The sequence below is a fragment of the Bactrocera oleae genome, chromosome X (genome assembly GCF_042242935.1).
Source record: "Bactrocera oleae isolate idBacOlea1 chromosome X, idBacOlea1, whole genome shotgun sequence".
Classification (NCBI taxonomy): Eukaryota; Metazoa; Arthropoda; class Insecta; order Diptera; family Tephritidae; genus Bactrocera; species Bactrocera oleae.
Genome location: NC_091541.1, coordinates 4,042,774 through 4,067,448, shown reverse-complemented (window position 1 = coordinate 4,067,448; position 24,675 = coordinate 4,042,774).

Sequence of the window (24,675 nt, the reverse complement as noted above, 5' to 3'; positions counted from 1 at the left end):
ATATGAATATGTCAATTCTGCAATAACAATATAATTTGACTTTCGCTCAAATCAGTAAAATTGATGTTTTTCGGCTTAAGCAGTACAGTGCTCACGCAACTGACATACAATTTACAAGAAAATGGGCTTGAATTTTAAACCTAAGAAAGTGCAATTTTTTCGGTTATATTAATTTGTTAATCCTGAAAAAACATTTGGGCTTAAGCGGTACAGCGATCACGTAATTAACATACAATTGTTAATCCTGAAATAAAATGAAAGTTTGACTCTAGCGCAAATCAGTAAAATTGATGTTTTTCGGCTTATGCGGTACAGTGCTCACGCAACTGACATACAATGTACAAGAAAATCGGCTTTAAGTCTAAACCTAAGAAAGTGAAATTTTTTCGGTTATATTAATTTGTCAATTCTGCAATAGCAATATAATTTTACTTTCGCGCAAATCAGTAAAATTGATGTTTTTCGGCTTATGCGGTACGGTGCTCACGCAACTGACATACAATTTACAAGAAAATCGGCTTTAAGTCTAAAACTAAGAAAGTGCAATTTTTTCGGTTATATTAATTTGTTAATCCTACAATAACATTATAATTTTATTTTCGCGCAAATCAGTAAAATTGATGTTTTTCGGCTTATGCGGTACAGTGCTCAAGTGATTAACATACAATTTACAAGAAAATCGACTTTGAGTCTAAACCTAAGAAAGTGCAACTTTTTCGGTAATATTAATTTGTTAATCATGCAATAACAATATAATTTGACTTTCGCGCAAATCCGTAAAATTGATGTTTTTCGGCTTAAGCGGTACAGTGCTCACGCAACTGACATACAATTTACAAGAAAATCGGCTTTAAGTCTAAAACAAAGAAAGTGCAATTTTTTCGGTTATATTAATTTGTTAATCCTGCAATAACATTATAATTTTATTTTCGCGCAAATCAGTAAAATTGATGTTTTTCGGCTTATGCGGTACAGTGCTCAAGTGATTAACATACAATTTACAAGAAAATCGACTTTGAGTCTAAACCTAAGAAAGTGCAACTTTTTCGGTAATATTAATTTGTTAATCATGCAATAACAATATAATTTGACTTTCGCGCAAATCCGTAAAATTGATGTTTTTCGGCTTAAGCGGTACAGTGCTCACGCAACTGACATACAATTTACAAGAAAATCGGCTTTAAGTCTAAACCTAAAAAGTGCAATTTTTTCGGTTATATTAATTTGTCAATTCTGCAATAGCAATATAATTTTACTTTCGCGCAAATCAGTAAAATTGATGTTTTTCGGCTTATGCGGTACAGTGCTCATGCAACTGATATACAATTTACAAGAAAATCGGCTTTAAGTCTAAAACAAAGAAAGTGCAATTTTTTCGGTTATATTAATTTGTTAATCCTGCAATAACATTATAATTTTATTTTCGCGCAAATCAGTAAAATTGATGTTTTTCGGCTTATGCGGTACAGTGCTCAAGTGATTAACATACAATTTACAAGAAAATCGACTTTGAGTCTAAACCTAAGAAAGTGCAACTTTTTCGGTAATATTAATTTGTTAATCATGCAATAACAATATAATTTGACTTTCGCGCAAATCCGTAAAATTGATGTTTTTCGGCTTAAGCGGTACAGTGCTCACGCAACTGACATACAATTTACAAGAAAATCGGCTTTAAGTCTAAACCTAAAAAGTGCAATTTTTTCGGTTATATTAATTTGTCAATTCTGCAATAGCAATATAATTTTACTTTCGCGCAAATCAGTAAAATTGATGTTTTTCGGCTTAAGCAGTACAGTGCTCACGCAACTGACATACAATTTACAAGAAAATCGACTTTAAGTCTAAATCTAGGATCTAGTGCAATTTTTTCGGTTATATGAATATGTCAATTCTGCAATAACAATATAATTTGACTTTCGCTCAAATCAGTAAAATTGATGTTTTTCGGCTTAAGCAGTACAGTTCTCATGCAACTGACATACAATTTACAAGAAAATGGACTTGAATTTTAAACCTAAGAACGTGCAATTTTTTCAGTTATATTATTTTGTTAATCCTGAAAAAACATTTCGGCTTAAGCGGTACAGCGATCACCAAATTAACATACAATTGTTAATCCTGAAATAAAATGAAAGTTTGACTCTAGCGCAAATCAGTAAAATTGATGTTTTTCGGCTTAAGCGGTACAGTGCTCATGGAATTAACATACAAGTTACAAGAAAATCGACTTTAAGTCTAAATCTAAGAAAGTGCAATTTTTTCGGTTATAAGAATATGTCAATTCTGCAACAACAATATAATTTGACTTTCGCTAAAATCAGTAAAATTCATGTTTTTGGCTTATGCGGTACAGTGCTCACGCAATTGACTTACAATTTACAAGAAAATCGGCTTTAAGTCTAAAACTAAGAAAGTGCAATTTTTTCGGTTATATTAATTTGTTAATCCTGCAATAACATTATAATTTTACTTTCGCGCAAATCAGTAAAATTGATGTTTTTCGGCTTATGCGGTACAGTGCTCACGCAACTGACATAAAATTTACAAGAAAATCGGCTTTAAGTCTAAAACTAAGAAAGCGCAATTTTTTCGGTTATATGAATATGTCAATTCTGCAATAACATTATAAATTTTCTTTCGCGCAAATCAGTAAAATTGATGTTTTTCGGCTTATGCGGTACAGTGCTCACGCAACTGACATACAATTTACAAGCAAATCGGCTTTAAGTCTAAAACTAAGAAAGTGCAATTTTTTCGGTTATATTAATTTGTCAATTCTGCAATAGCTATATAATTTTACTTTCGCGCAAATCAGTAAAATTGATGTTTTTCGGCTTATGCGGTACAGTGCTCACGCAACTGACATACAATTTACAAGAAAATCGGCTTTAAGTCTAAAACTAAGAAAGTGCAATTTTTTCGGTTATATTAATTTGTTAATCCTGCAATAACATTATAATTTTACTTTCGCGCAAATCAGTAAAATTGATGTTTTTCGGCTTATGCGCTACAGTGCTCACGCAACTGACATAAAATTTACAAGAAAATCGGCTTTAAGTCTAAACCTAAGAAAGTGCAATTTTTTCGGTTATATTAATTTGTCAATTCTGCAATAGCTATATAATTTTACTTTCGCGCAAATCAGTAAAATTGATGTTTTTCGGCTTATGCGGTACAGTGCTCACGCAACTGACATACAATTTACAAGAAAATCGGCTTTAAGTCTTAAACTAAGAAAGTGTAATTTTTTCGGTTATATTAATTTGTCAATTCTGCAATAGCAATATAATTTTACTTTCGCGCAAATCAGTAAAATTGATGTTTTTCGGCTTATGCGGTACAGTGCTCATGCAACTGACATACAATTTACAAGAAAATCGGCTTTAAGTCTAAAACAAAGAAAGTGCAATTTTTCGGTTATATTAATTTGTTAATCATGCAATAACAATATAATTTGACTTTCGCGCAAATCAGTATAATTGATGTTTTTCGGCTTATGCGGTACAGTGCTCACGCAACTGAAATACAATTTACAAGAAAATCGACTTTAAGTCTAAAGCTAAGAAAGCGCAATTTTTTCGGTTATATTAATTTGTCAATTCTGCAATAGCAATATAATTTTACTTTCGCGCAAATCAGAAAAATTGATGTTTTTCGGCTTAAGCAGTAAAGTGCTCACGCAACTGACATACAATTTACAAGAAAATCGACTTTAAGTCTAAATCAAGGATCTAGTGCAATTTTTTCGGTTATATGAATATGTCAATTCTGCAATAACAATATAATTTGACTTTCGCTCAAATCAGTAAAATTGATGTTTTTCGGCTTAAGCAGTACAGTGCTCACGCAACTGACATACAATTTACAAGATAATGGACTTGAAATTTAAACCTAAGAAAGTGCAATTTTTTCGTTTATATTAATTTGTTAATCCTGAAAAAACATTTCGGCTTAAGCGTTACAGTGATCACGTAATTAACATACAATTGTTAATCCTGAAATAAAATGAAAGTTTGACTCTAGCGCAAATCAGTAAAATTGATGTTTTTCGGCTTAAGCGGTACAGTGCTCATGGAATTAACATACAAGTTACAAGAAAATCGACTTTAAGTCTAAATCTAAGAAAGTGCAATTTTTTCGGTTATATTAATTTGTCAATTCTGCAATAGCAATATAATTTTACTTTCGCGCAAATCAGTAAAATTGATGTTTTTCGGCTTATGCGGTACAGTGCTGACGCAACTGACATACAATTTACAAGAAAATCGGCTTTAAGTCTAAAACTAAGAAAGTGCAATTTTTTCGGTTATATTAATTTGTCAATTCTGCAATAGCAATATAATTTTACTTTCGCGCAAATCAGTAAAATTGATGTTTTTCGGCTTATGCGGTACAGTGCTCACGCAACTGACATACAATTTACAAGAAAATCGGCTTTAAGTCTAAAACTAAGAAAGTGCAATTTTTTCGGTTATATTAATTTGTCAATTCTGCAATAGCAATATAATTTTACTTTCGCGCTAATCAGTAAAATTGATGTTTTTCGGCTTATGCGGTACAGTGCTCACGCAACTGACATACAATTTACAAGAAAATCGGCTTTAAGTCTAAAGCTAAGAAAGCCCAATTTTTTCGGTTATATTAATTTGTCAATTCTGCAATAGCAATATAATTTTACTTTCGCGCAAATCAGTAAAATTGATGTTTTTCGGCTTATGCGGTACAGTGCTCACGCAACTGACATACAATTTACAAGAAAATCGGCTTTAAGTCTAAAGCTAAGAAAGCGCAATTTTTTCGGTTATATTAATTTGTCAATTCTGCAATAGCAATATAATTTTACTTTCGCGAAAATCAGTAAAATTGATGTTTTTCGGCTTATGCGGTACAGTGCTCACGCAACTGACATACAATTTACAAGAAAATCGGCTATGAAACCTATGAAAGTGCAATTTTTTCGGTTATATTAATTTGTTAATCCTGAAAAAACATTTCGGCTTAAGCGGTACAGCGATCACGTAATTAACATACAATTGTTAATCCTGAAATAAAATGAAATTTTGATTCTAGCGCAAATCAGTAAAATTGATGCAATAGCTATATAATTTTACTTTCGCGCAAATCAGTAAAATTGATGTTTTTCGACTTATGCGGTACAGTGCTCATGGAATTAACATACAAGTTACAAGAAAATCGGCTTTAAGTCTAAATCTAAGAAAGTGCAATTTTTTCGGTTATATTAATTTGTTAATCCTGCAATAACATTATAATTTTACTTTCGCGCAAATCAGTAAAATTGATGTTTTTCGGCTTATGCGGTACAGTGCTCACGCAACTGACATACAATTTACAAGAAAATCGGCTTTAAGTCTAAAGCTAAGAAAGCGCAATTTTTTCGGTTATATTAATTTGTCAATTCTGCAATAGCAATATAATTTTACTTTCGCGCAAATCAGTAAAATTGATGTTTTTCGGCTTATGCGGTACAGTGCTCACGCAACTGACATACAATTTACAAGAAAATCGGCTTTAAGTCTAAAACTAAGAAAGTGCAATTTTTTCGGTTATATTAATTTGTCAATTCTGCAATAGCAATATAATTTTACTTTCGCGCAAATCAGTAAAATTGATGTTTTTCGGCTTATGCGGTACAGTGCTCACGCAACTGACATACAATTTACAAGAAAATCGGCTTTAAGTCTAAAGCTAAGAAAGCCCAATTTTTTCGGTTATATTAATTTGTCAATTCTGCAATAGCAATATAATTTTACTTTCGCGCAAATCAGTAAAATTGATGTTTTTCGGCTTATGCGGTACAGTGCTCACGCAACTGACATACAATTTACAAGAAAATCGGCTTTAAGTCTAAAGCTAAGAAAGCGCAATTTTTTCGGTTATATTAATTTGTCAATTCTGCAATAGCAATATAATTTTACTTTCGCGAAAATCAGTAAAATTGATGTTTTTCGGCTTATGCGGTACAGTGCTCACGCAACTGACATACAATTTACAAGAAAATCGGCTTTAAGTCTAAACCTATGAAAGTGCAATTTTTTCGGTTATATTAATTTGTTAATCCTGAAAAAACATTTCGGCTTAAGCGGTACAGCGATCACGTAATTAACATACAATTGTTAATCCTGAAATAAAATGAAATTTTGATTCTAGCGCAAATCAGTAAAATTGATGCAATAGCTATATAATTTTACTTTCGCGCAAATCAGTAAAATTGATGTTTTTCGACTTATGCGGTACAGTGCTCACGCAACTGACATAAAATTTACAAGAAAATCGGCTTTAAGTCTAAAACTAAGAAAGTGCAATTTTTTCGGTTATATTAATTTGTTAATCCTGCAATAACATTATAATTTTACTTTCGCGCAAATCAGTAAAATTGATGTTTTTCGGCTTATGCGGTACAGTGCTCACGCAACTGACATACAATTTACAAGAAAATCGGCTTTAAGTCTAAAGCTAAGAAAGCGCAATTTTTTCGGTTATATTAATTTGTCAATTCTGCAATAGCAATATAATTTTACTTTCGCGCAAATCAGTAAAATTGATGTTTTTCGGCTTATGCGGTACAGTGCTCACGCAACTGACATAAAATTTACAAGAAAATCGGCTTTAAGTCTAAAACTAAGAAAGTGCAATTTTTTCGGTTATATTAATTTGTTAATCCTGCAATAACATTATAATTTTACTTTCGCGCAAATCAGTAAAATTGATGTTTTTCGGCTTATGCGGTACAGTGCTCACGCAACTGACATACAATTTACAAGAAAATCGGCTTTAAGTCTAAAGCTAAGAAAGCGCAATTTTTTCGGTTATATTAATTTGTCAATTCTGCAATAGCAATATAATTTTACTTTCGCGCAAATCAGTAAAATTGATGTTTTTCGGCTTATGCGGTACAGTGCTCACGCAACTGACATAAAATTTACAAGAAAATCGGCTTTAAGTCTAAAACTAAGAAAGTGCAATTTTTTCGGTTATATTAATTTGTTAATCCTGCAATAACGTTATAATTTTACTTTCGCGCAAATCAGTAAAATTGATGTTTTTCGGCTTATGCGGTACAGTGCTCACGCAACTGACATACAATTTACAAGAAAATCGGCTTTAAGTCTTAAACTAAGAAAGTGTAATTTTTTCGGTTATATTAATTTGTCAATTCTGCAATAGCAATATAATTTTACTTTCGCGCAAATCAGTAAAATTGATGTTTTTCGACTTATGCGGTACAGTGCTCACGCAACTGACATACAATTTACAAGAAAATCGGCTTTAAGTCTAAAGCTAAGAAAGCGCAATTTTTTCGGTTATATTAATTTGTCAATTCTGCAATAGCAATATAATTTTACTTTCGCGCAAATCAGTAAAATTGATGTTTTTCGGCTTATGCGGTACAGTGCTCACGCAACTGACATAAAATTTACAAGAAAATCGGCTTTAAGTCTAAAGCTAAGAAAGCGCAATTTTTTCGGTTATATTAATTTGTCAATTCTGCAATAGCAATATAATTTTACTTTCGCGCAAATCAGTAAAATTGATGTTTTTCGGCTAATGCGGTACAGTGCTCACGCAACTGACATACAATTTACAAGAAAATCGGCTTTAAGTCTTAAACTAAGAAAGTGTAATTTTTTCGGTTATATTAATTTGTCAATTCTGCAATAGCAATATAATTTTACTTTCGCGCAAATCAGTAAAATTGATGTTTTTCGGCTTATGCGGTACAGTGCTCACGCAACTGACATACAATTTACAAGAAAATCGGCTTTAAGACTAAAACTAAGAAAGTGCAATATTTTCGGTTATATTAATTTGTTAATCCTGCAATAACATTATAATTTTACTTTCGCGCAAATCAGTAAAATTGATGTTTTTCGGCTTATGCGGTACAGTGCTCACGCAACTGACATAAAATTTACAAGAAAATCGGCTTTAAGTCTAAACCTAAGAAAGTGCAATTTTTTCGGTTATATTAATTTGTCAATTCTGCAATAGCTATATAATTTTACTTTCGCGCAAATCAGTAAAATTGATGTTTTTCGGCTTATGCGGTACAGTGCTCACGCAACTGACATAAAATTTACAAGAAAATCGGCTTTAAGTCTAAAACTAAGAAAGCGCAATTTTTTCGGTTATATGAATATGTCAATTCTGCAATAACATTATAAATTTTCTTTCGCGCAAATCAGTAAAATTGATGTTTTTCGACTTATGCGGTACAGTGCTCACGCAACTGACATACAATTTACAAGCAAATCGGCTTTAAGTCTAAAACTAAGAAAGTGCAATTTTTTCGGTTATATTAATTTGTCAATTCTGCAATAGCAATATAATTTTACTTTCGCGCAAATCAGTAAAATTGATGTTTTTCGGCTTATGCGGTACAGTGCTCACGCAACTGACATACAATTTACAAGAAAATCGGCTTTAAGTCTAAAACTAAGAAAGTGCAATTTTTTCGGTTATATTAATTTGTTAATCCTGCAATAACATTATAATTTTACTTTCGCGCAAATCAGTAAAATTGATGTTTTTCGGCTTATGCGGTACAGTGCTCACGCAACTGACATAAAATTTACAAGAAAATCGGCTTTAAGTCTAAACCTAAGAAAGTGCAATTTTTTCGGTTATATTAATTTGTCAATTCTGCAATAGCTATATAATTTTACTTTCGCGCAAATCAGTAAAATTGATGTTTTTCGGCTTATGCTGTACAGTGCTCACGCAACTGACATAAAATTTACAAGAAAATCGGCTTTAAGTCTAAACCTAAGAAAGTGCAATTTTTTCGGTTATATTAATTTGTTAATCCTGCAATAACATTATAATTTTACTTTCGCGCAAATCAGTAAAATTGATGTTTTTCGGCTTATGCGGTACAGTGCTCACGCAACTGACATACAATTTACAAGAAAATCGGCTTTAAGTCTAAAACTAAGAAAGTGCAATTTTTTCGGTTATATTAATTTGTTAATCCTGCAATAACATTATAATTTTCCTTTCGCGCAAATCAGTAAAATTGATGTTTTTCGGCTTATGCTGTACAGTGCTCACGCAACTGACATACAATTTACAAGAAAATCGGCTTTAAGTCTAAAACTAAGAAAGTGCAATTTTTTCGGTTATATTAATTTGTCAATTCTGCAATAGCAATATAATTTTACTTTCGCGCAAATCAGTAAAATTGATGTTTTTCGGCTTATGCGGTACATTGCTCACGCAACTGACATACAATTTACAAGAAAATCGGCTTTAAGTCTAAAGCTAAGAAAGCGCAATTTTTTCGGTTATATTAATTTGTCAATTCTGCAATAGCAATATAATTTTACTTTCGCGCAAATCAGTAAAATTGATGTTTTTCGGCTTATGCGGTACAGTGCTCACGCAACTGACATACAATTTACAAGAAAATCGGCTTTAAGTCTAAAACTAAGAAAGCGCAATTTTTTCGGTTATATGAATATGTCAATTCTGCAATAACATTATAAATTTTCTTTCGCGCAAATCAGTAAAATTGATGTTTTTCGGCTTATGCGGTACAGTGCTCACGCAACTGACATACAATTTACAAGAAAATCGGCTTTAAGACTAAAACTAAGAAAGTGCAATATTTTCGGTTATATTAATTTGTTAATCCTGCAATAACATTATAATTTTACTTTCGCGCAAATCAGTAAAATTGATGTTTTTCGGCTTATGCGGTACAGTGCTCACGCAACTGACATAAAATTTACAAGAAAATCGGCTTTAAGTCTAAACCTAAGAAAGTGCAATTTTTTCGGTTATATTAATTTGTCAATTCTGCAATAGCTATATAATTTTACTTTCGCGCAAATCAGTAAAATTGATGTTTTTCGGCTTATGCGGTACAGTGCTCACGCAACTGACATAAAATTTACAAGAAAATCGGCTTTAAGTCTAAAACTAAGAAAGCGCAATTTTTTCGGTTATATGAATATGTCAATTCTGCAATAACATTATAAAATTTCTTTCGCGCAAATCAGTAAAATTGATGTTTTTCGGCTTATGCGGTACAGTGCTCACGCAACTGACATACAATTTACAAGCAAATCGGCTTTAAGTCTAAAACTAAGAAAGTGCAATTTTTTCGGTTATATTAATTTGTCAATTCTGCAATAGCAATATAATTTTACTTTCGCGCAAATCAGTAAAATTGATGTTTTTCGGCTTATGCGGTACAGTGCTCACGCAACTGACATACAATTTACAAGAAAATCGGCTTTAAGTCTAAAACTAAGAAAGTGCAATTTTTTCGGTTATATTAATTTGTTAATCCTGCAATATCATTATAATTTTACTGTCGCGCAAATCAGTAAAATTGATGTTTTTCGGCTTATGCGGTACAGTGCTCACGCAACTGACATAAAATTTACAAGAAAATCGGCTTTAAGTCTAAACCTAAGAAAGTGCAATTTTTTCGGTTATATTAATTTGTCAATTCTGCAATAGCTATATAATTTTACTTTCGCGCAAATCAGTAAAATTGATGTTTTTCGGCTTATGCTGTACAGTGCTCACGCAACTGACATAAAATTTACAAGAAAATCGGCTTTAAGTCTAAACCTAAGAAAGTGCAATTTTTTCGGTTATATTAATTTGTTAATCCTGCAATAACATTATAATTTTACTTTCGCGCAAATCAGTAAAATTGATGTTTTTCGGCTTATGCGGTACAGTGCTCACGCAACTGACATACAATTTACAAGAAAATCGGCTTTAAGTCTAAAACTAAGAAAGTGCAATTTTTTCGGTTATATTAATTTGTTAATCCTGCAATAACATTATAATTTTCCTTTCGCGCAAATCAGTAAAATTGATGTTTTTCGGCTTATGCGGTACAGTGCTCACGCAACTGACATACAATTTACAAGAAAATCGGCTTTAAGTCTAAAACTAAGAAAGTGCAATTTTTTCGGTTATATTAATTTGTTAATCCTGCAATAACATTATAATTTTACTTTCGCGCAAATCAGTAAAATTGATGTTTTTCGGCTTATGCGGTACAGTGCTCACGCAACTGACATAAAATTTACAAGAAAATCGGCTTTAAGTCTAAACCTAAGAAAGTGCAATTTTTTCGGTTATATGAATATGTCAATTATGCAATAACAATATAATTTGACTTTCGCTCAAATCAGTAAAATTGATGTTTTTCGGCTTAAGCAGTACAGTGCTCACGCAACTGACATACAATTTACAAGAAAATCGACTTTAAGTCTAAATCTAGGATCTAGTGCAATTTTTTCGGTTATATGAATATGTCAATTATGCAATAACAATATAATTTGACTTTCGCTCAAATCAGTAAAATTGATGTTTTTCGGCTTAAGCAGTACAGTGCTCACGCAACTGACATACAATTAACAAGAAAAAATTGAATTTTAAACCTATGAAAGTGCAATTTTTTCGGTTATATTAATTTGTTAATCCTGAAAAAACATTTCGGCTTAAGCGGTACAGCGATCACGTAATTAACATACAATTGTTAATCCTGAAATAAAATGAAATTTTGATTCTAGCGCAAATCAGTAAAATTGATGCAATAGCTATATAATTTTACTTTCGCGCAAATCAGTAAAATTGATGTTTTTCGGCTTATGCGGTACAGTGCTCACGCAACTGACATACAATTTACAAGAAAATCGGCTTTAAGTCTTAAACTAAGAAAGTGTAATTTTTTCGGTTATATTAATTTGTCAATTCTGCAATAGCAATATAATTTTACTTTCGCGCAAATCAGTAAAATTGATGTTTTTCGACTTATGCGGTACAGTGCTCACGCAACTGAAATACAATTTACAAGAAAATCGACTTTAAGTCTAAAGCTAAGAAAGTGCAATTTTTTCGGTTATATTAATTTGTCAATTCTGCAATAGCTATATAATTTTACTTTCGCGCAAATCAGTAAAATTGATGTTTTTCGGCTTAAGCAGTACAGTGCTCACGCAACTGACATACAATTTACAAGAAAATCGACTTTAAGTCTAAATCTAGGATCTAGTGCAATTTTTTCGGTTATATGAATATGTCAATTATGCAATAACAATATAATTTGACTTTCGCTCAAATCAGTAAAATTGATGTTTTTCGGCTTAAGCAGTACAGTGCTCACGCAACTGACATACAATTAACAAGAAAAAATTGAATTTTAAACCTATGAAAGTGCAATTTTTTCGGTTATATTAATTTGTTAATCCTGAAAAAACATTTCGGCTTAAGCGGTACAGCGATCACGTAATTAACATACAATTGTTAATCCTGAAATAAAATGAAATTTTGATTCTAGCGCAAATCAGTAAAATTGATGCAATAGCTATATAATTTTACTTTCGCGCAAATCAGTAAAATTGATGTTTTTCGGCTTATGCGGTACAGTGCTCACGCAACTGACATACAATTTACAAGAAAATCGGCTTTAAGTCTTAAACTAAGAAAGTGTAATTTTTTCGGTTATATTAATTTGTCAATTCTGCAATAGCAATATAATTTTACTTTCGCGCAAATCAGTAAAATTGATGTTTTTCGACTTATGCGGTACAGTGCTCACGCAACTGAAATACAATTTACAAGAAAATCGGCTTTAAGTCTAAACCTAAGAAAGTGCAATTTTTTCGGTTATATTAATTTGTCAATTCTGCAATAGCTATATAATTTTACTTTCGCGCAAATCAGTAAAATTGATGTTTTTCGGCTTAAGCAGTACAGTGCTCACGCAACTGACATACAATTTACAAGAAAATCGACTTTAAGTCTAAATCTAGGATCTAGTGCAATTTTTTCGGTTATATGAATATGTCAATTATGCAATAACAATATAATTTGACTTTCGCTCAAATCAGTAAAATTGATGTTTTTCGGCTTAAGCAGTACAGTGCTCACGCAACTGACATACAATTAACAAGAAAAAATTGAATTTTAAACCTATGAAAGTGCAATTTTTTCGGTTATATTAATTTGTTAATCCTGAAAAAACATTTCGGCTTAAGCGGTACAGCGATCACGTAATTAACATACAATTGTTAATCCTGAAATAAAATGAAATTTTGATTCTAGCGCAAATCAGTAAAATTGATGCAATAGCTATATAATTTTACTTTCGCGCAAATCAGTAAAATTGATGTTTTTCGGCTTATGCGGTACAGTGCTCACGCAACTGACATACAATTTACAAGAAAATCGGCTTTAAGTCTTAAACTAAGAAAGTGTAATTTTTTCGGTTATATTAATTTGTCAATTCTGCAATAGCAATATAATTTTACTTTCGCGCAAATCAGTAAAATTGATGTTTTTCGACTTATGCGGTACAGTGCTCACGCAACTGAAATACAATTTACAAGAAAATCGACTTTAAGTCTAAAGCTAAGAAAGTGCAATTTTTTCGGTAACATTAATTTGTTAATCCTGCAATAACATTATAATTTTACTTTCGCGCAAATCAGTAAAATTGATGTTTTTCGGCTTATGCGGTACAGTGCTCAAGTGATTAACATACAATTTACAAGAAAATCGACTTTGAGTCTAAACCTAAGAAAGTGCCACTTTTTCGGTAATATTAATTTGTTAATCATGCAATAACAATATAATTTTACTTTCGCGCAAATCAGTAAAATTGATGTTTTTCGGCTTATGCGGTACAGTGCTCACGCAACTGAAATACAATTTACAAGAAAATCGACTTTAAGTCTAAAGCTAAGAAAGTGCAATTTTTTCGGTAATATTAATTTGTTAATCCTGCAATAACATTATAATTTTACTTTCGCGCAAATCAGTAAAATTTATGTTTTTCGGCTTAAGTAGTACAGTGCTCACGCAACTGACATACAATTTACAAGAAAATCGACTTTAAGTCTAAATCTAGGATCTAGTGCAATTTTTTCGGTTATATGAATATGTCAATTCTGCAATAACAATATAATTTGACTTTCGCTCAAATCAGTAAAATTGATGTTTTTCGGCTTAAGCAGTACAGTGCTCACGCAACTGACATACAATTTAAAAGAAAATGGGCTTGAATTTTAAACCTAAGAAAGTGCAATTTTTTCGGTTATATTAATTTGTTAATCCTGAAAAAACATTTGGGCTTAAGCGGTACAGCGATCACGTAATTAACATACAATTGTTAATCCTGAAATAAAATGAAAGTTTGACTCTAGCGCAAATCAGTAAAATTGATGTTTTTCGGCTTATGCGGTACAGTGCTCACGCAACTGACATACAATTTACAAGAAAATCGGCTTTAAGTCTAAACCTAAGAAAGTGAAATTTTTTCGGTTATATTAATTTGTCAATTCTGCAATAGCAATATAATTTTACTTTCGCGCAAATCAGTAAAATTGATGTTTTTCGGCTTATGCGGTACAGTGCTCACGAAACTGACATACAATTTACAAGAAAATCGGCTTTAAGTCTAAAACTAAGAAAGTGCAATTTTTTCGGTTATATTAATTTGTTAATCCTACAATAACATTATAATTTTACTTTCGCGCAAATCAGTAAAATTGATGTTTTTCGGCTTATGCGGTACAGTGCTCACGCAACTGACATAAAATTTACAAGAAAATCGGCTTTAAGTCTAAACCTAAGAAAGTGCAATTTTTTCGGTTATATTAATTTGTCAATTCTGCAATAGCTATATAATTTTACTTTCGCGCAAATCAGTAAAATTGATGTTTTTCGGCTTATGCGGTACAGTGCTCACGCAACTGACATAAAATTTACAAGAAAATCGGCTTTAAGTCTAAACCTAAGAAAGTGTAATTTTTTCGGTTATATTAATTTGTCAATTCTGCAATAGCAATATAATTTGACTTTCGCGCAAATCAGTAAAATTGATGTTTTTCGGCTTATGCGGTACAGTGCTCAAGTGCTTAACATACAATTTACAAGAAAATCGACTTTGAGTCTAAACCTAAGAAAATGCAACTTTTTCGGTTATATTAATTTGTTAATCATGCAATAAAAATATAATTTAACTTTCGCTCAAATCAGTAAAATTCATGGTTTTCGGCTTAAGCAGTACAGTGCTCACGCAACTGACATACAATTTACAAGAAAATCGGCTTTAAGTCTAAATCTAAGAAAGTGCAATTTTTTCGGTTATATTAATTTGTTAATCCTGAAATCATATGAAAGTTTGACTTTAAATCAAATCAGTAAAATCGATGTTTTGCGGCTTAACCAGTACAGTGCTACCGCAGTTGACATACAATTTACAAGAAAATGGACTTTAATTTTAAACCTAAGAAAATGCAATTTTTTCCGTTATATTAATTTGTTAATCCTGAAAAAACATTTCGGCTTAAGCGGTACAGCGATCAAATAATTAACATACAATTGTTAATCCTGAAATAAAATGAAAGTTTGCTTTTAGCGCAAATCAGTAAAATTGATGTTTTTCGGCTTATGCGGTACAGTGCTCACGCAACTGACATACAATTTACAAGAAAATCGGCTTTAAGTCTAAAACTAAGAAAGTGCAATTTTTTCGGTTATATTAATTTTTCAATTCTGCAATAGCTATATAATTTTACTTTCGCGCAAATCAGTAAAATTGATGTTTTTCGGCTTATGCGGTACAGTGCTCACGCAACTGACATACAATTTACAAGAAAATCGGCTTTAAGTCTTAAACTAAGAAAGTTGAATTTTTTCGGTTATATTAATTTGTCAATTCTGCAATAGCAATATAATTTTACTTTCGCGCAAATCAGTAAAATTGATGTTTTTCGGCTTATGCGGTACAGTGCTCATGCAACTGATATACAATTTACAAGAAAATCGGCTTTAAGTCTAAAACAAAGAAAGTGCAATTTTTTCGGTTATATTAATTTGTTAATCCTGCAATAACATTATAATTTTATTTTCGCGCAAATCAGTAAAATTGATGTTTTTCGGCTTATGCGGTACAGTGCTCAAGTGATTAACATACAATTTACAAGAAAATCGACTTTGAGTCTAAACCTAAGAAAGTGCAACTTTTTCGGTAATATTAATTTGTTAATCATGCAATAACAATATAATTTGACTTTCGCGCAAATCCGTAAAATTGATGTTTTTCGGCTTAAGCGGTACAGTGCTCACGCAACTGACATACAATTTACAAGAAAATCGGCTTTAAGTCTAAACCTAAAAAGTGCAATTTTTTCGGTTATATTAATTTGTCAATTCTGCAATAGCAATATAATTTTACTTTCGCGCAAATCAGTAAAATTGATGTTTTTCGGCTTAAGCAGTACAGTGCTCACGCAACTGACATACAATTTACAAGAAAATCGACTTTAAGTCTAAATCTAGGATCTAGTGCAATTTTTTCGGTTATATGAATATGTCAATTCTGCAATAATAATATAATTTGACTTTCGCTCAAATCAGTAAAATTGATGTTTTTCGGCTTAAGCAGTACAGTGCTCATGCAACTGACATACAATTTACAAGAAAATGGACTTGAATTTTAAACCTAAGAACGTGCAATTTTTTCAGTTATATTATTTTGTTAATCCTGAAAAAACATTTCGGCTTAAGCGGTACAGCGATCACCAAATTAACATACAATTGTTAATCCTGAAATAAAATGAAAGTTTGACTCTAGCGCAAATCAGTAAAATTGATGTTTTTCGGCTTAAGCGGTACAGTGCTCATGGAATTAACATACAAGTTACAAGAAAATCGACTTTAAGTCTAAATCTAAGAAAGTGCAATTTTTTCGGTTATAAGAATATGTCAATTCTGCAACAACAATATAATTTGACTTTCGCTAAAATCAGTAAAATTCATGTTTTTGGCTTATGCGGTACAGTGCTCACGCAATTGACTTACAATTTACAAGAAAATCGGCTTTAAGTCTAAAACTAAGAAAGTGCAATTTTTTCGGTTATATTAATTTGTTAATCCTGCAATAACATTATAATTTTATTTTCGCGCAAATCAGTAAAATTGATGTTTTTCGGCTTATGCGGTACAGTGCTCATGCAACTGACATACAATTTACAAGAAAATGGACTTGAATTTTAAACCTAAGAACGTGCAATTTTTTCAGTTATATTATTTTGTTAATCCTGAAAAAACATTTCGGCTTAAGCGGTACAGCGATCACCAAATTAACATACAATTGTTAATCCTGAAATAAAATGAAAGTTTGACTCTAGCGCAAATCAGTAAAATTGATGTTTTTCGGCTTAAGCGGTACAGTGCTCATGGAATTAACATACAAGTTACAAGAAAATCGACTTTAAGTCTAAATCTAAGAAAGTGCAATTTTTTCGGTTATAAGAATATGTCAATTCTGCAACAACAATATAATTTGACTTTCGCTAAAATCAGTAAAATTCATGTTTTTGGCTTATGCGGTACAGTGCTCACGCAATTGACTTACAATTTACAAGAAAATCGGCTTTAAGTCTAAAACTAAGAAAGTGCAATTTTTTCGGTTATATTAATTTGTTAATCCTGGAATAACATTATAATTTTACTTTCGCGCAAATCAGTAAAATTGATGTTTTTCGGCTTATGCGGTACAGTGCTCACGCAACTGACATAAAATTTACAAGAAAATCGGCTTTAAGTCTAAAACTAAGAAAGCGCAATTTTTTCGGTTATATGAATATGTCAATTCTGCAATAACATTATAAATTTTCTTTCGCGCAAATCAGTAAAATTGATGTTTTTCGGCTTATGCGGTACAGTGCTCACGCAACTGACATACAATTTACAAGAAAATCGGCTTTAAGTCTAAAACTAAGAAAGTGCAATTTTTTCGGTTATATTAATTTGTTAATCCTGCAATAACATTATAATTTTACTTTCGCGCAAATCAGTAAAATTGATGTTTTTCGGCTTATGCGGTACAGTGCTCACGCAACTGACATAAAATTTACAAGAAAATCGGCTTTAAGTCTAAACCTAAGAAAGTGCAATTTTTTCGGTTATATTAATTTGTCAATTCTGCAATAGCTATATAATTTTACTTTCGCGCAAATCAGTAAAATTGATGTTTTTCGGCTTATGCGGTACAGTGCTCACGCAACTGACATACAATTTACAAGAAAATCGGCTTTAAGTCTTAAACTAAGAAAGTGTAATTTTTTCGGTTATATTAATTTGTCAATTCTGCAATAGCAATATAATTTTACTTTCGCGCAAATCAGTAAAATTGATGTTTTTCGGCTTATGCGGTACAGTGCTCATGCAACTGACATACAATTTACAAGAAAATCGGCTTTAAGTCTAAAACAAAGAAAGTGCAATTTTTCGGTTATATTAATTTGTTAATCCTGCAATAACATTATAATTTTACTTTCGCGCAAATCAGTAAAATTGATGTTTTTCGGCTTATGCGGTACAGTGCTCAAGTGATTAACATACAATTTACAAGAAAATCGACTTTGAGTCTAAACCTAAGAAAGTGCAACTTTTTCGGTAATATTAATTTGTTAATCATGCAATAACAATATAATTTGACTTTCGCGCAAATCAGTATAATTGATGTTTTTCGGCTTATGCGGTACAGTGCTCACGCAACTGAAATACAATTTACAAGAAAATCGACTTTAAGTCTAAAGCTAAGAAAGCGCAATTTTTTCGGTTATATTAATTTGTCAATTCTGCAATAGCAATATAATTTTACTTTCGCGCAAATCAGAAAAATTGATGTTTTTCGGCTTAAGCAGTAAAGTGCTCACGCAACTGACATACAATTTACAAGAAAATCGACTTTAAGTCTAAATCAAGGATCTAGTGCAATTTTTTCGGTTATATGAATATGTCAATTCTGCAATAACAATATAATTTGACTTTCGCTCAAATCAGTAAAATTGATGTTTTTCGGCTTAAGCAGTACAGTGCTCACGCAACTGACATACAATTTACAAGATAATGGACTTGAAATTTAAACCTAAGAAAGTGCAATTTTTTCGTTTATATTAATTTGTTAATCCTGAAAAAACATTTCGGCTTAAGCGTTACAGTGATCACGTAATTAACATACAATTGTTAATCCTGAAATAAAATGAAAGTTTGACTCTAGCGCAAATCAGTAAAATTGATGTTTTTCGGCTTAAGCGGTACAGTGCTCATGGAATTAACATACAAGTTACAAGAAAATCGACTTTAAGTCTAAATCTAAGAAAGTGCAATTTTTTCGGTTAAAAGAATATGTCAATTCTGCAATAACAATATAATTTGACTTTCACTCAAATCAGTAAAATTGATGTTTTGCGGCTTAAGCAGTACAGTGCTTTACGCAACTGACATACAATTTACAAGAAAATCGGCTTTAAGTCTAAATCTAAGAAAGTGCAAATTTTTCGGTTATATTAATTTGTTAATCCTGAAATTATATGAAAGTTTGACTTTAGAGCAAATCAGTAAAATCGATGCTTTTAGGCTTAATCAGTACAGTGCTACCGCATTTGACATACAATTTACAAGAAAATCGATTTTGAGTCTAAAACTAAGAAAGCGCAATTTTTTCGGTTATATGAATATGTCAATTCTGCAATAACAATATTATTTGACTTTCACTCAAATCAGTAAAATTGATGTTTTGCGGCTTAAGCAGTACAGTGCTTTACGCAACTGACATACAATTTACAAGAAAATCGGCTTTAAGTCTAAATCTAAGAAAGTGCAAATTTTTCGGTTATATTAATTTGTTAATCCTGAAATTATATGAAAGTTTGACTTTAGAGCAAATCAGTAAAATCGATGCTTTTAGGCTTAATCAGTACAGTGCTACCGCATTTGACATACAATTTACAAGAAAATCGATTTTGAGTCTAAACCTAAGAAAGTAAAATTTTTTCGGTAATATTAATTTGTTAATCCTGCAATAACAATATAATTTGACTTTCGCTCAAATCAGTAAAATTCATGTTTTTCGGCTTAAGCAGTACAGTGCCACCGCAATTGACATACAATTTACAAGAAAATCGATTTTGAGTCTAAACCTAAGAAAGTACAACTTTTTCGGTAATATTAATTTGTTAATCCTGCAATAACAATAAAATTTGACTTTCGCTCAAAGCAGTAAAATTGATGTTTTTCGGCTTAAGCAGTACAGTGCTCACGCAACTGACATACAATTTACAAGGAAATCGATTTTAAGTCTAAATCTAGGATCTAGTGCAATTTTTTCGGTTATATGAATATGTCAATTCTGCAACAACAACATATTTTGACTTTCGCTAAAATCAGTAAAATTCATGTTTTTGGCTTATGCGGTACAGTGCTCACGCAATTGACATACAATTTACAAGAAAATCGACTTTAAGTCTAAAACTAAGAAAGCGCAATTTTTTCGGTTATATGAATATGTAAATTCTGCAATAACAATATAATTTGACTTTCACTCAAATCAGTATAATTGATGTTTTGCGGCTTAAGCAGTACAGTGCTTTACGCAACTGACATACAATTTACAAGAAAATCGGCTTTAAGTCTAAATCTAAGAAAGTTAAATTTTTTCTTTTATGTTCTTTATATTAATTTGTCAATTCTGCAATAGCAATATAATTTTACTTTCGCGCAAATCAGAAAAATTGATGTTTTTCGGCTTAAGCAGTAAAGTGCTCACGCAACTGACATACAATTTACAAGAAAATCGACTTTAAGTCTAAATCAAGGATCTAGTGCAATTTTTTCGGTTATATGAATATGTCAATTCTGCAATAACAATATAATTTGACTTTCGCTCAAATCAGTAAAATTGATGTTTTTCGGCTTAAGCAGTACAGTGCTCACGCAACTGACATACAATTTACCAGATAATGGACTTGAAATTTAAACCTAAGAAAGTGCAATTTTTTCGTTTATATTAATTTGTTAATCCTGAAAAAACATTTCGGCTTAAGCGGTACAGTGATCACGTAATTAACATACAATTGTTAATCCTGAAATAAAATGAAAGTTTGACTCTAGCGCAAATCAGTAAAATTGATGTTTTTCGGCTTAAGCGGTACAGTGCTCATGGAATTAACATACAAGTTACAAGAAAATCGACTTTAAGTCTAAATCTAAGAAAGTGCAATTTTTTCGGTTAAAAGAATATGTCAATTCTGCAATAACAATATAATTTGACTTTCACTCAAATCAGTAAAATTGATGTTTTGCGGCTTAAGCAGTACAGTGCTTTACGCAACTGACATACAATTTACAAGAAAATCGGCTTTAAGTCTAAATCTAAGAAAGTGCAACTTTTTCGGTTATATTAATTTGTCAATTCTGCAATAGCAATATAATTTTACTTTCGCGCAAATCAGAAAAATTGATGTTTTTCGGCTTAAGCAGTAAAGTGCTCACGCAACTGACATACAATTTACAAGAAAATCGACTTTAAGTCTAAATCAAGGATCTAGTGCAATTTTTTCGGTTATATGAATATGTCAATTCTGCAATAACAATATAATTTGACTTTCGCTCAAATCAGTAAAATTGATGTTTTTCGGCTTAAGCAGTACAGTGCTCACGCAACTGACATACAATTTACAAGATAATGGACTTGAAATTTAAACCTAAGAAAGTGCAATTTTTTCGTTTATATTAATTTGTTAATCCTGAAAAAACATTTCGGCTTAAGCGTTACAGTGATCACGTAATTAACATACAATTGTTAATCCTGAAATAAAATGAAAGTTTGACTCTAGCGCAAATCAGTAAAATTGATGTTTTTCGGCTTAAGCGGTACAGTGCTCATGGAATTAACATACAAGTTACAAGAAAATCGACTTTAAGTCTAAATCTAAGAAAGTGCAATTTTTTCGGTTAAAAGAATATGTCAATTCTGCAATAACAATATAATTTGACTTTCACTCAAATCAGTAAAATTGATGTTTTGCGGCTTAAGCAGTACAGTGCTTTACGCAACTGACATACTATTTACAAGAAAATCGGCTTTAAGTCTAAATCTAAGAAAGTGCAAATTTTTCGGTTATATTAATTTGTTAATCCTGAAATTATATGAAAGTTTGACTTTAGAGCAAATCAGGAAAATCGATGCTTTTAGGCTTAATCAGTACAGTGCTACCGCATTTGACATACAATTTACAAGAAAATCGGCTTTAAGTCTAAATCTAAGAAAGTGCAAATTTTTCGGTTATATTAATTTGTTAATCCTGAAATTATATGAAAGTTTGACTTTAGAGCAAATCAGTAAAATCGATGCTTTTAGGCTTAATCAGTACAGTGCTACCGCATTTGACATACAATTTACAAGAAAATCGATTTTGAGTCTAAAACTAAGAAAGCGCAATTTTTTCGGTTATATGAATATGTCAATTCTGCAATAACAATATTATTTGACTTTCACTCAAATCAGTAAAATTGATGTTTTGCGGCTTAAGCAGTACAGTGCTTTACGCAACTGACATACAATTTACAAGAAAATCGGCTTTAAGTCTAAATCTAAGAAAGTGCAAATTTTTCGGTTATATTAATTTGTTAATCCTGAAATTATATGAAAGTTTGACTTTAGAGCAAATCAGTAAAATCGATGGTTTTGGGCTTAAGCAGTACAGTGCTACCGCAATTGACATACAATTTACAAGAAAATCGATTTTGAGTCTAAACCTAAGAAAGTAAAATTTTTTCGGTAATATTAATTTGTTAATCCTGCAATAACAATATAATTTGACTTTCGCTCAAATCAGTAAAATTCATGTTTTTCGGCTTAAGCAGTACAGTGCCACCGCAATTGACATACAATTTACAAGAAAATCGATTTTGAGTCTAAACCTAAGAAAGTGCAACTTTTTCGGTAATATTAATTTGTTAATCCTGCAATAACAATAAAATTTGACTTTCGCTCAAAGCAGTAAAATTGATGTTTTTCGGCTTAAGCAGTACAGTGCTCACGCAACTGACATACAATTTACAAGGAAATCGATTTTAAGTCTAAATCTAGGATCTAGTGCAATTTTTTCGGTTATATGAATATGTCAATTCTGCAACAACAACATATTTTGACTTTCGCTAAAATCAGTAAAATTCATGTTTTTGGCTTATGCGGTACAGTGCTCACGCAATTGACATACAATTTACAAGAAAATCGACTTTAAGTCTAAAACTAAGAAAGCGCAATTTTTTCGGTTATATGAATATGTCAATTCTGCAATAACAATATAATTTGACTTTCACTCAAATCAGTATAATTGATGTTTTGCGGCTTAAGCAGTACAGTGCTTTACGCAACTGACATACAATTTACAAGAAAATCGGCTTTAAGTCTAAATCTAAGAAAGTTAAATTTTTTCTTTTCTGTTCTTTATATTAATTTGTCAATTCTGCAATAGCAATATAATTTTACTTTCGCGCAAATCAGAAAAATTGATGTTTTTCGGCTTAAGCAGTAAAGTGCTCACGCAACTGACATACAATTTACAAGAAAATCGACTTTAAGTCTAAATCAAGGATCTAGTGCAATTTTTTCGGTTATATGAATATGTCAATTCTGCAATAACAATATAATTTGACTTTCGCTCAAATCAGTAAAATTGATGTTTTTCGGCTTAAGCAGTACAGTGCTCACGCAACTGACATACAATTTACAAGATAATGGACTTGAAATTTAAACCTAAGAAAGTGCAATTTTTTCGTTTATATTAATTTGTTAATCCTGAAAAAACATTTCGGCTTAAGCGGTACAGTGATCACGTAATTAACATACAATTGTTAATCCTGAAATAAAATGAAAGTTTGACTCTAGCGCAAATCAGTAAAATTGATGTTTTTCGGCTTAAGCGGTACAGTGCTCATGGAATTAACATACAAGTTACAAGAAGATCGACTTTAAGTCTAAATCTAAGAAAGTGCAATTTTTTCGGTTAAAAGAATATGTCAATTCTGCAATAACAATATAATTTGACTTTCACTCAAATCAGTAAAATTGATGTTTTGCGGCTTAAGCAGTACAGTGCTTTACGCAACTGACATACAATTTACAAGAAAATCGGCTTTAAGTCTAAATCTAAGAAAGTGCAAATTTTTCGGTTATATTAATTTGTTAATCCTGAAATTATATGAAAGTTTGACTTTAGAGCAAATCAGTAAAATCGATGGTTTTAGGCTTAAGCAGTACAGTGCTACCGCAATTGACATACAATTTACAAGAAAATCGATTTTGAGTTTAAACCTAAGAAAGTAAAATTTTTTCGGTAATATTAATTTGTTAATCCTGCAATAACAATATAGTTTTACTTTCGCTCAAATCAGTAAAATTCATGTTTTTCGGCTTAAGCGGTACAGTGCTCACGCAATTGACATACAATTTACAAGAAAATCTTCTTTAAGTCTAAACCTAAGAAAGTGCAATTTTTTTCGGTTATAAGAATATATCAATTCTGCAACAACAATATAATTTGACTTTCGCTAAAATCGGTAAAATTCATGTTTTTCGGCTTAAGCGGTACAGTGCTCACGCAACTGACATACAATTTACAAGAAAATCGGCTTTAAGTCTAAATCTAAGAAAGTAACATAGTGCAATTTTTTCGGTTATATGAATATGTCAATTCTGCAATAACAATATAATTTAACTTTCGCTCAAATCAGTAAAATTCATGTTTTTCGGCTAAAGCAGTACAGTGCTCACGCAATTGGCATACAGTTTACAAGAAAATCGACTTTAAGTCTGAAACTAAGAAAGTG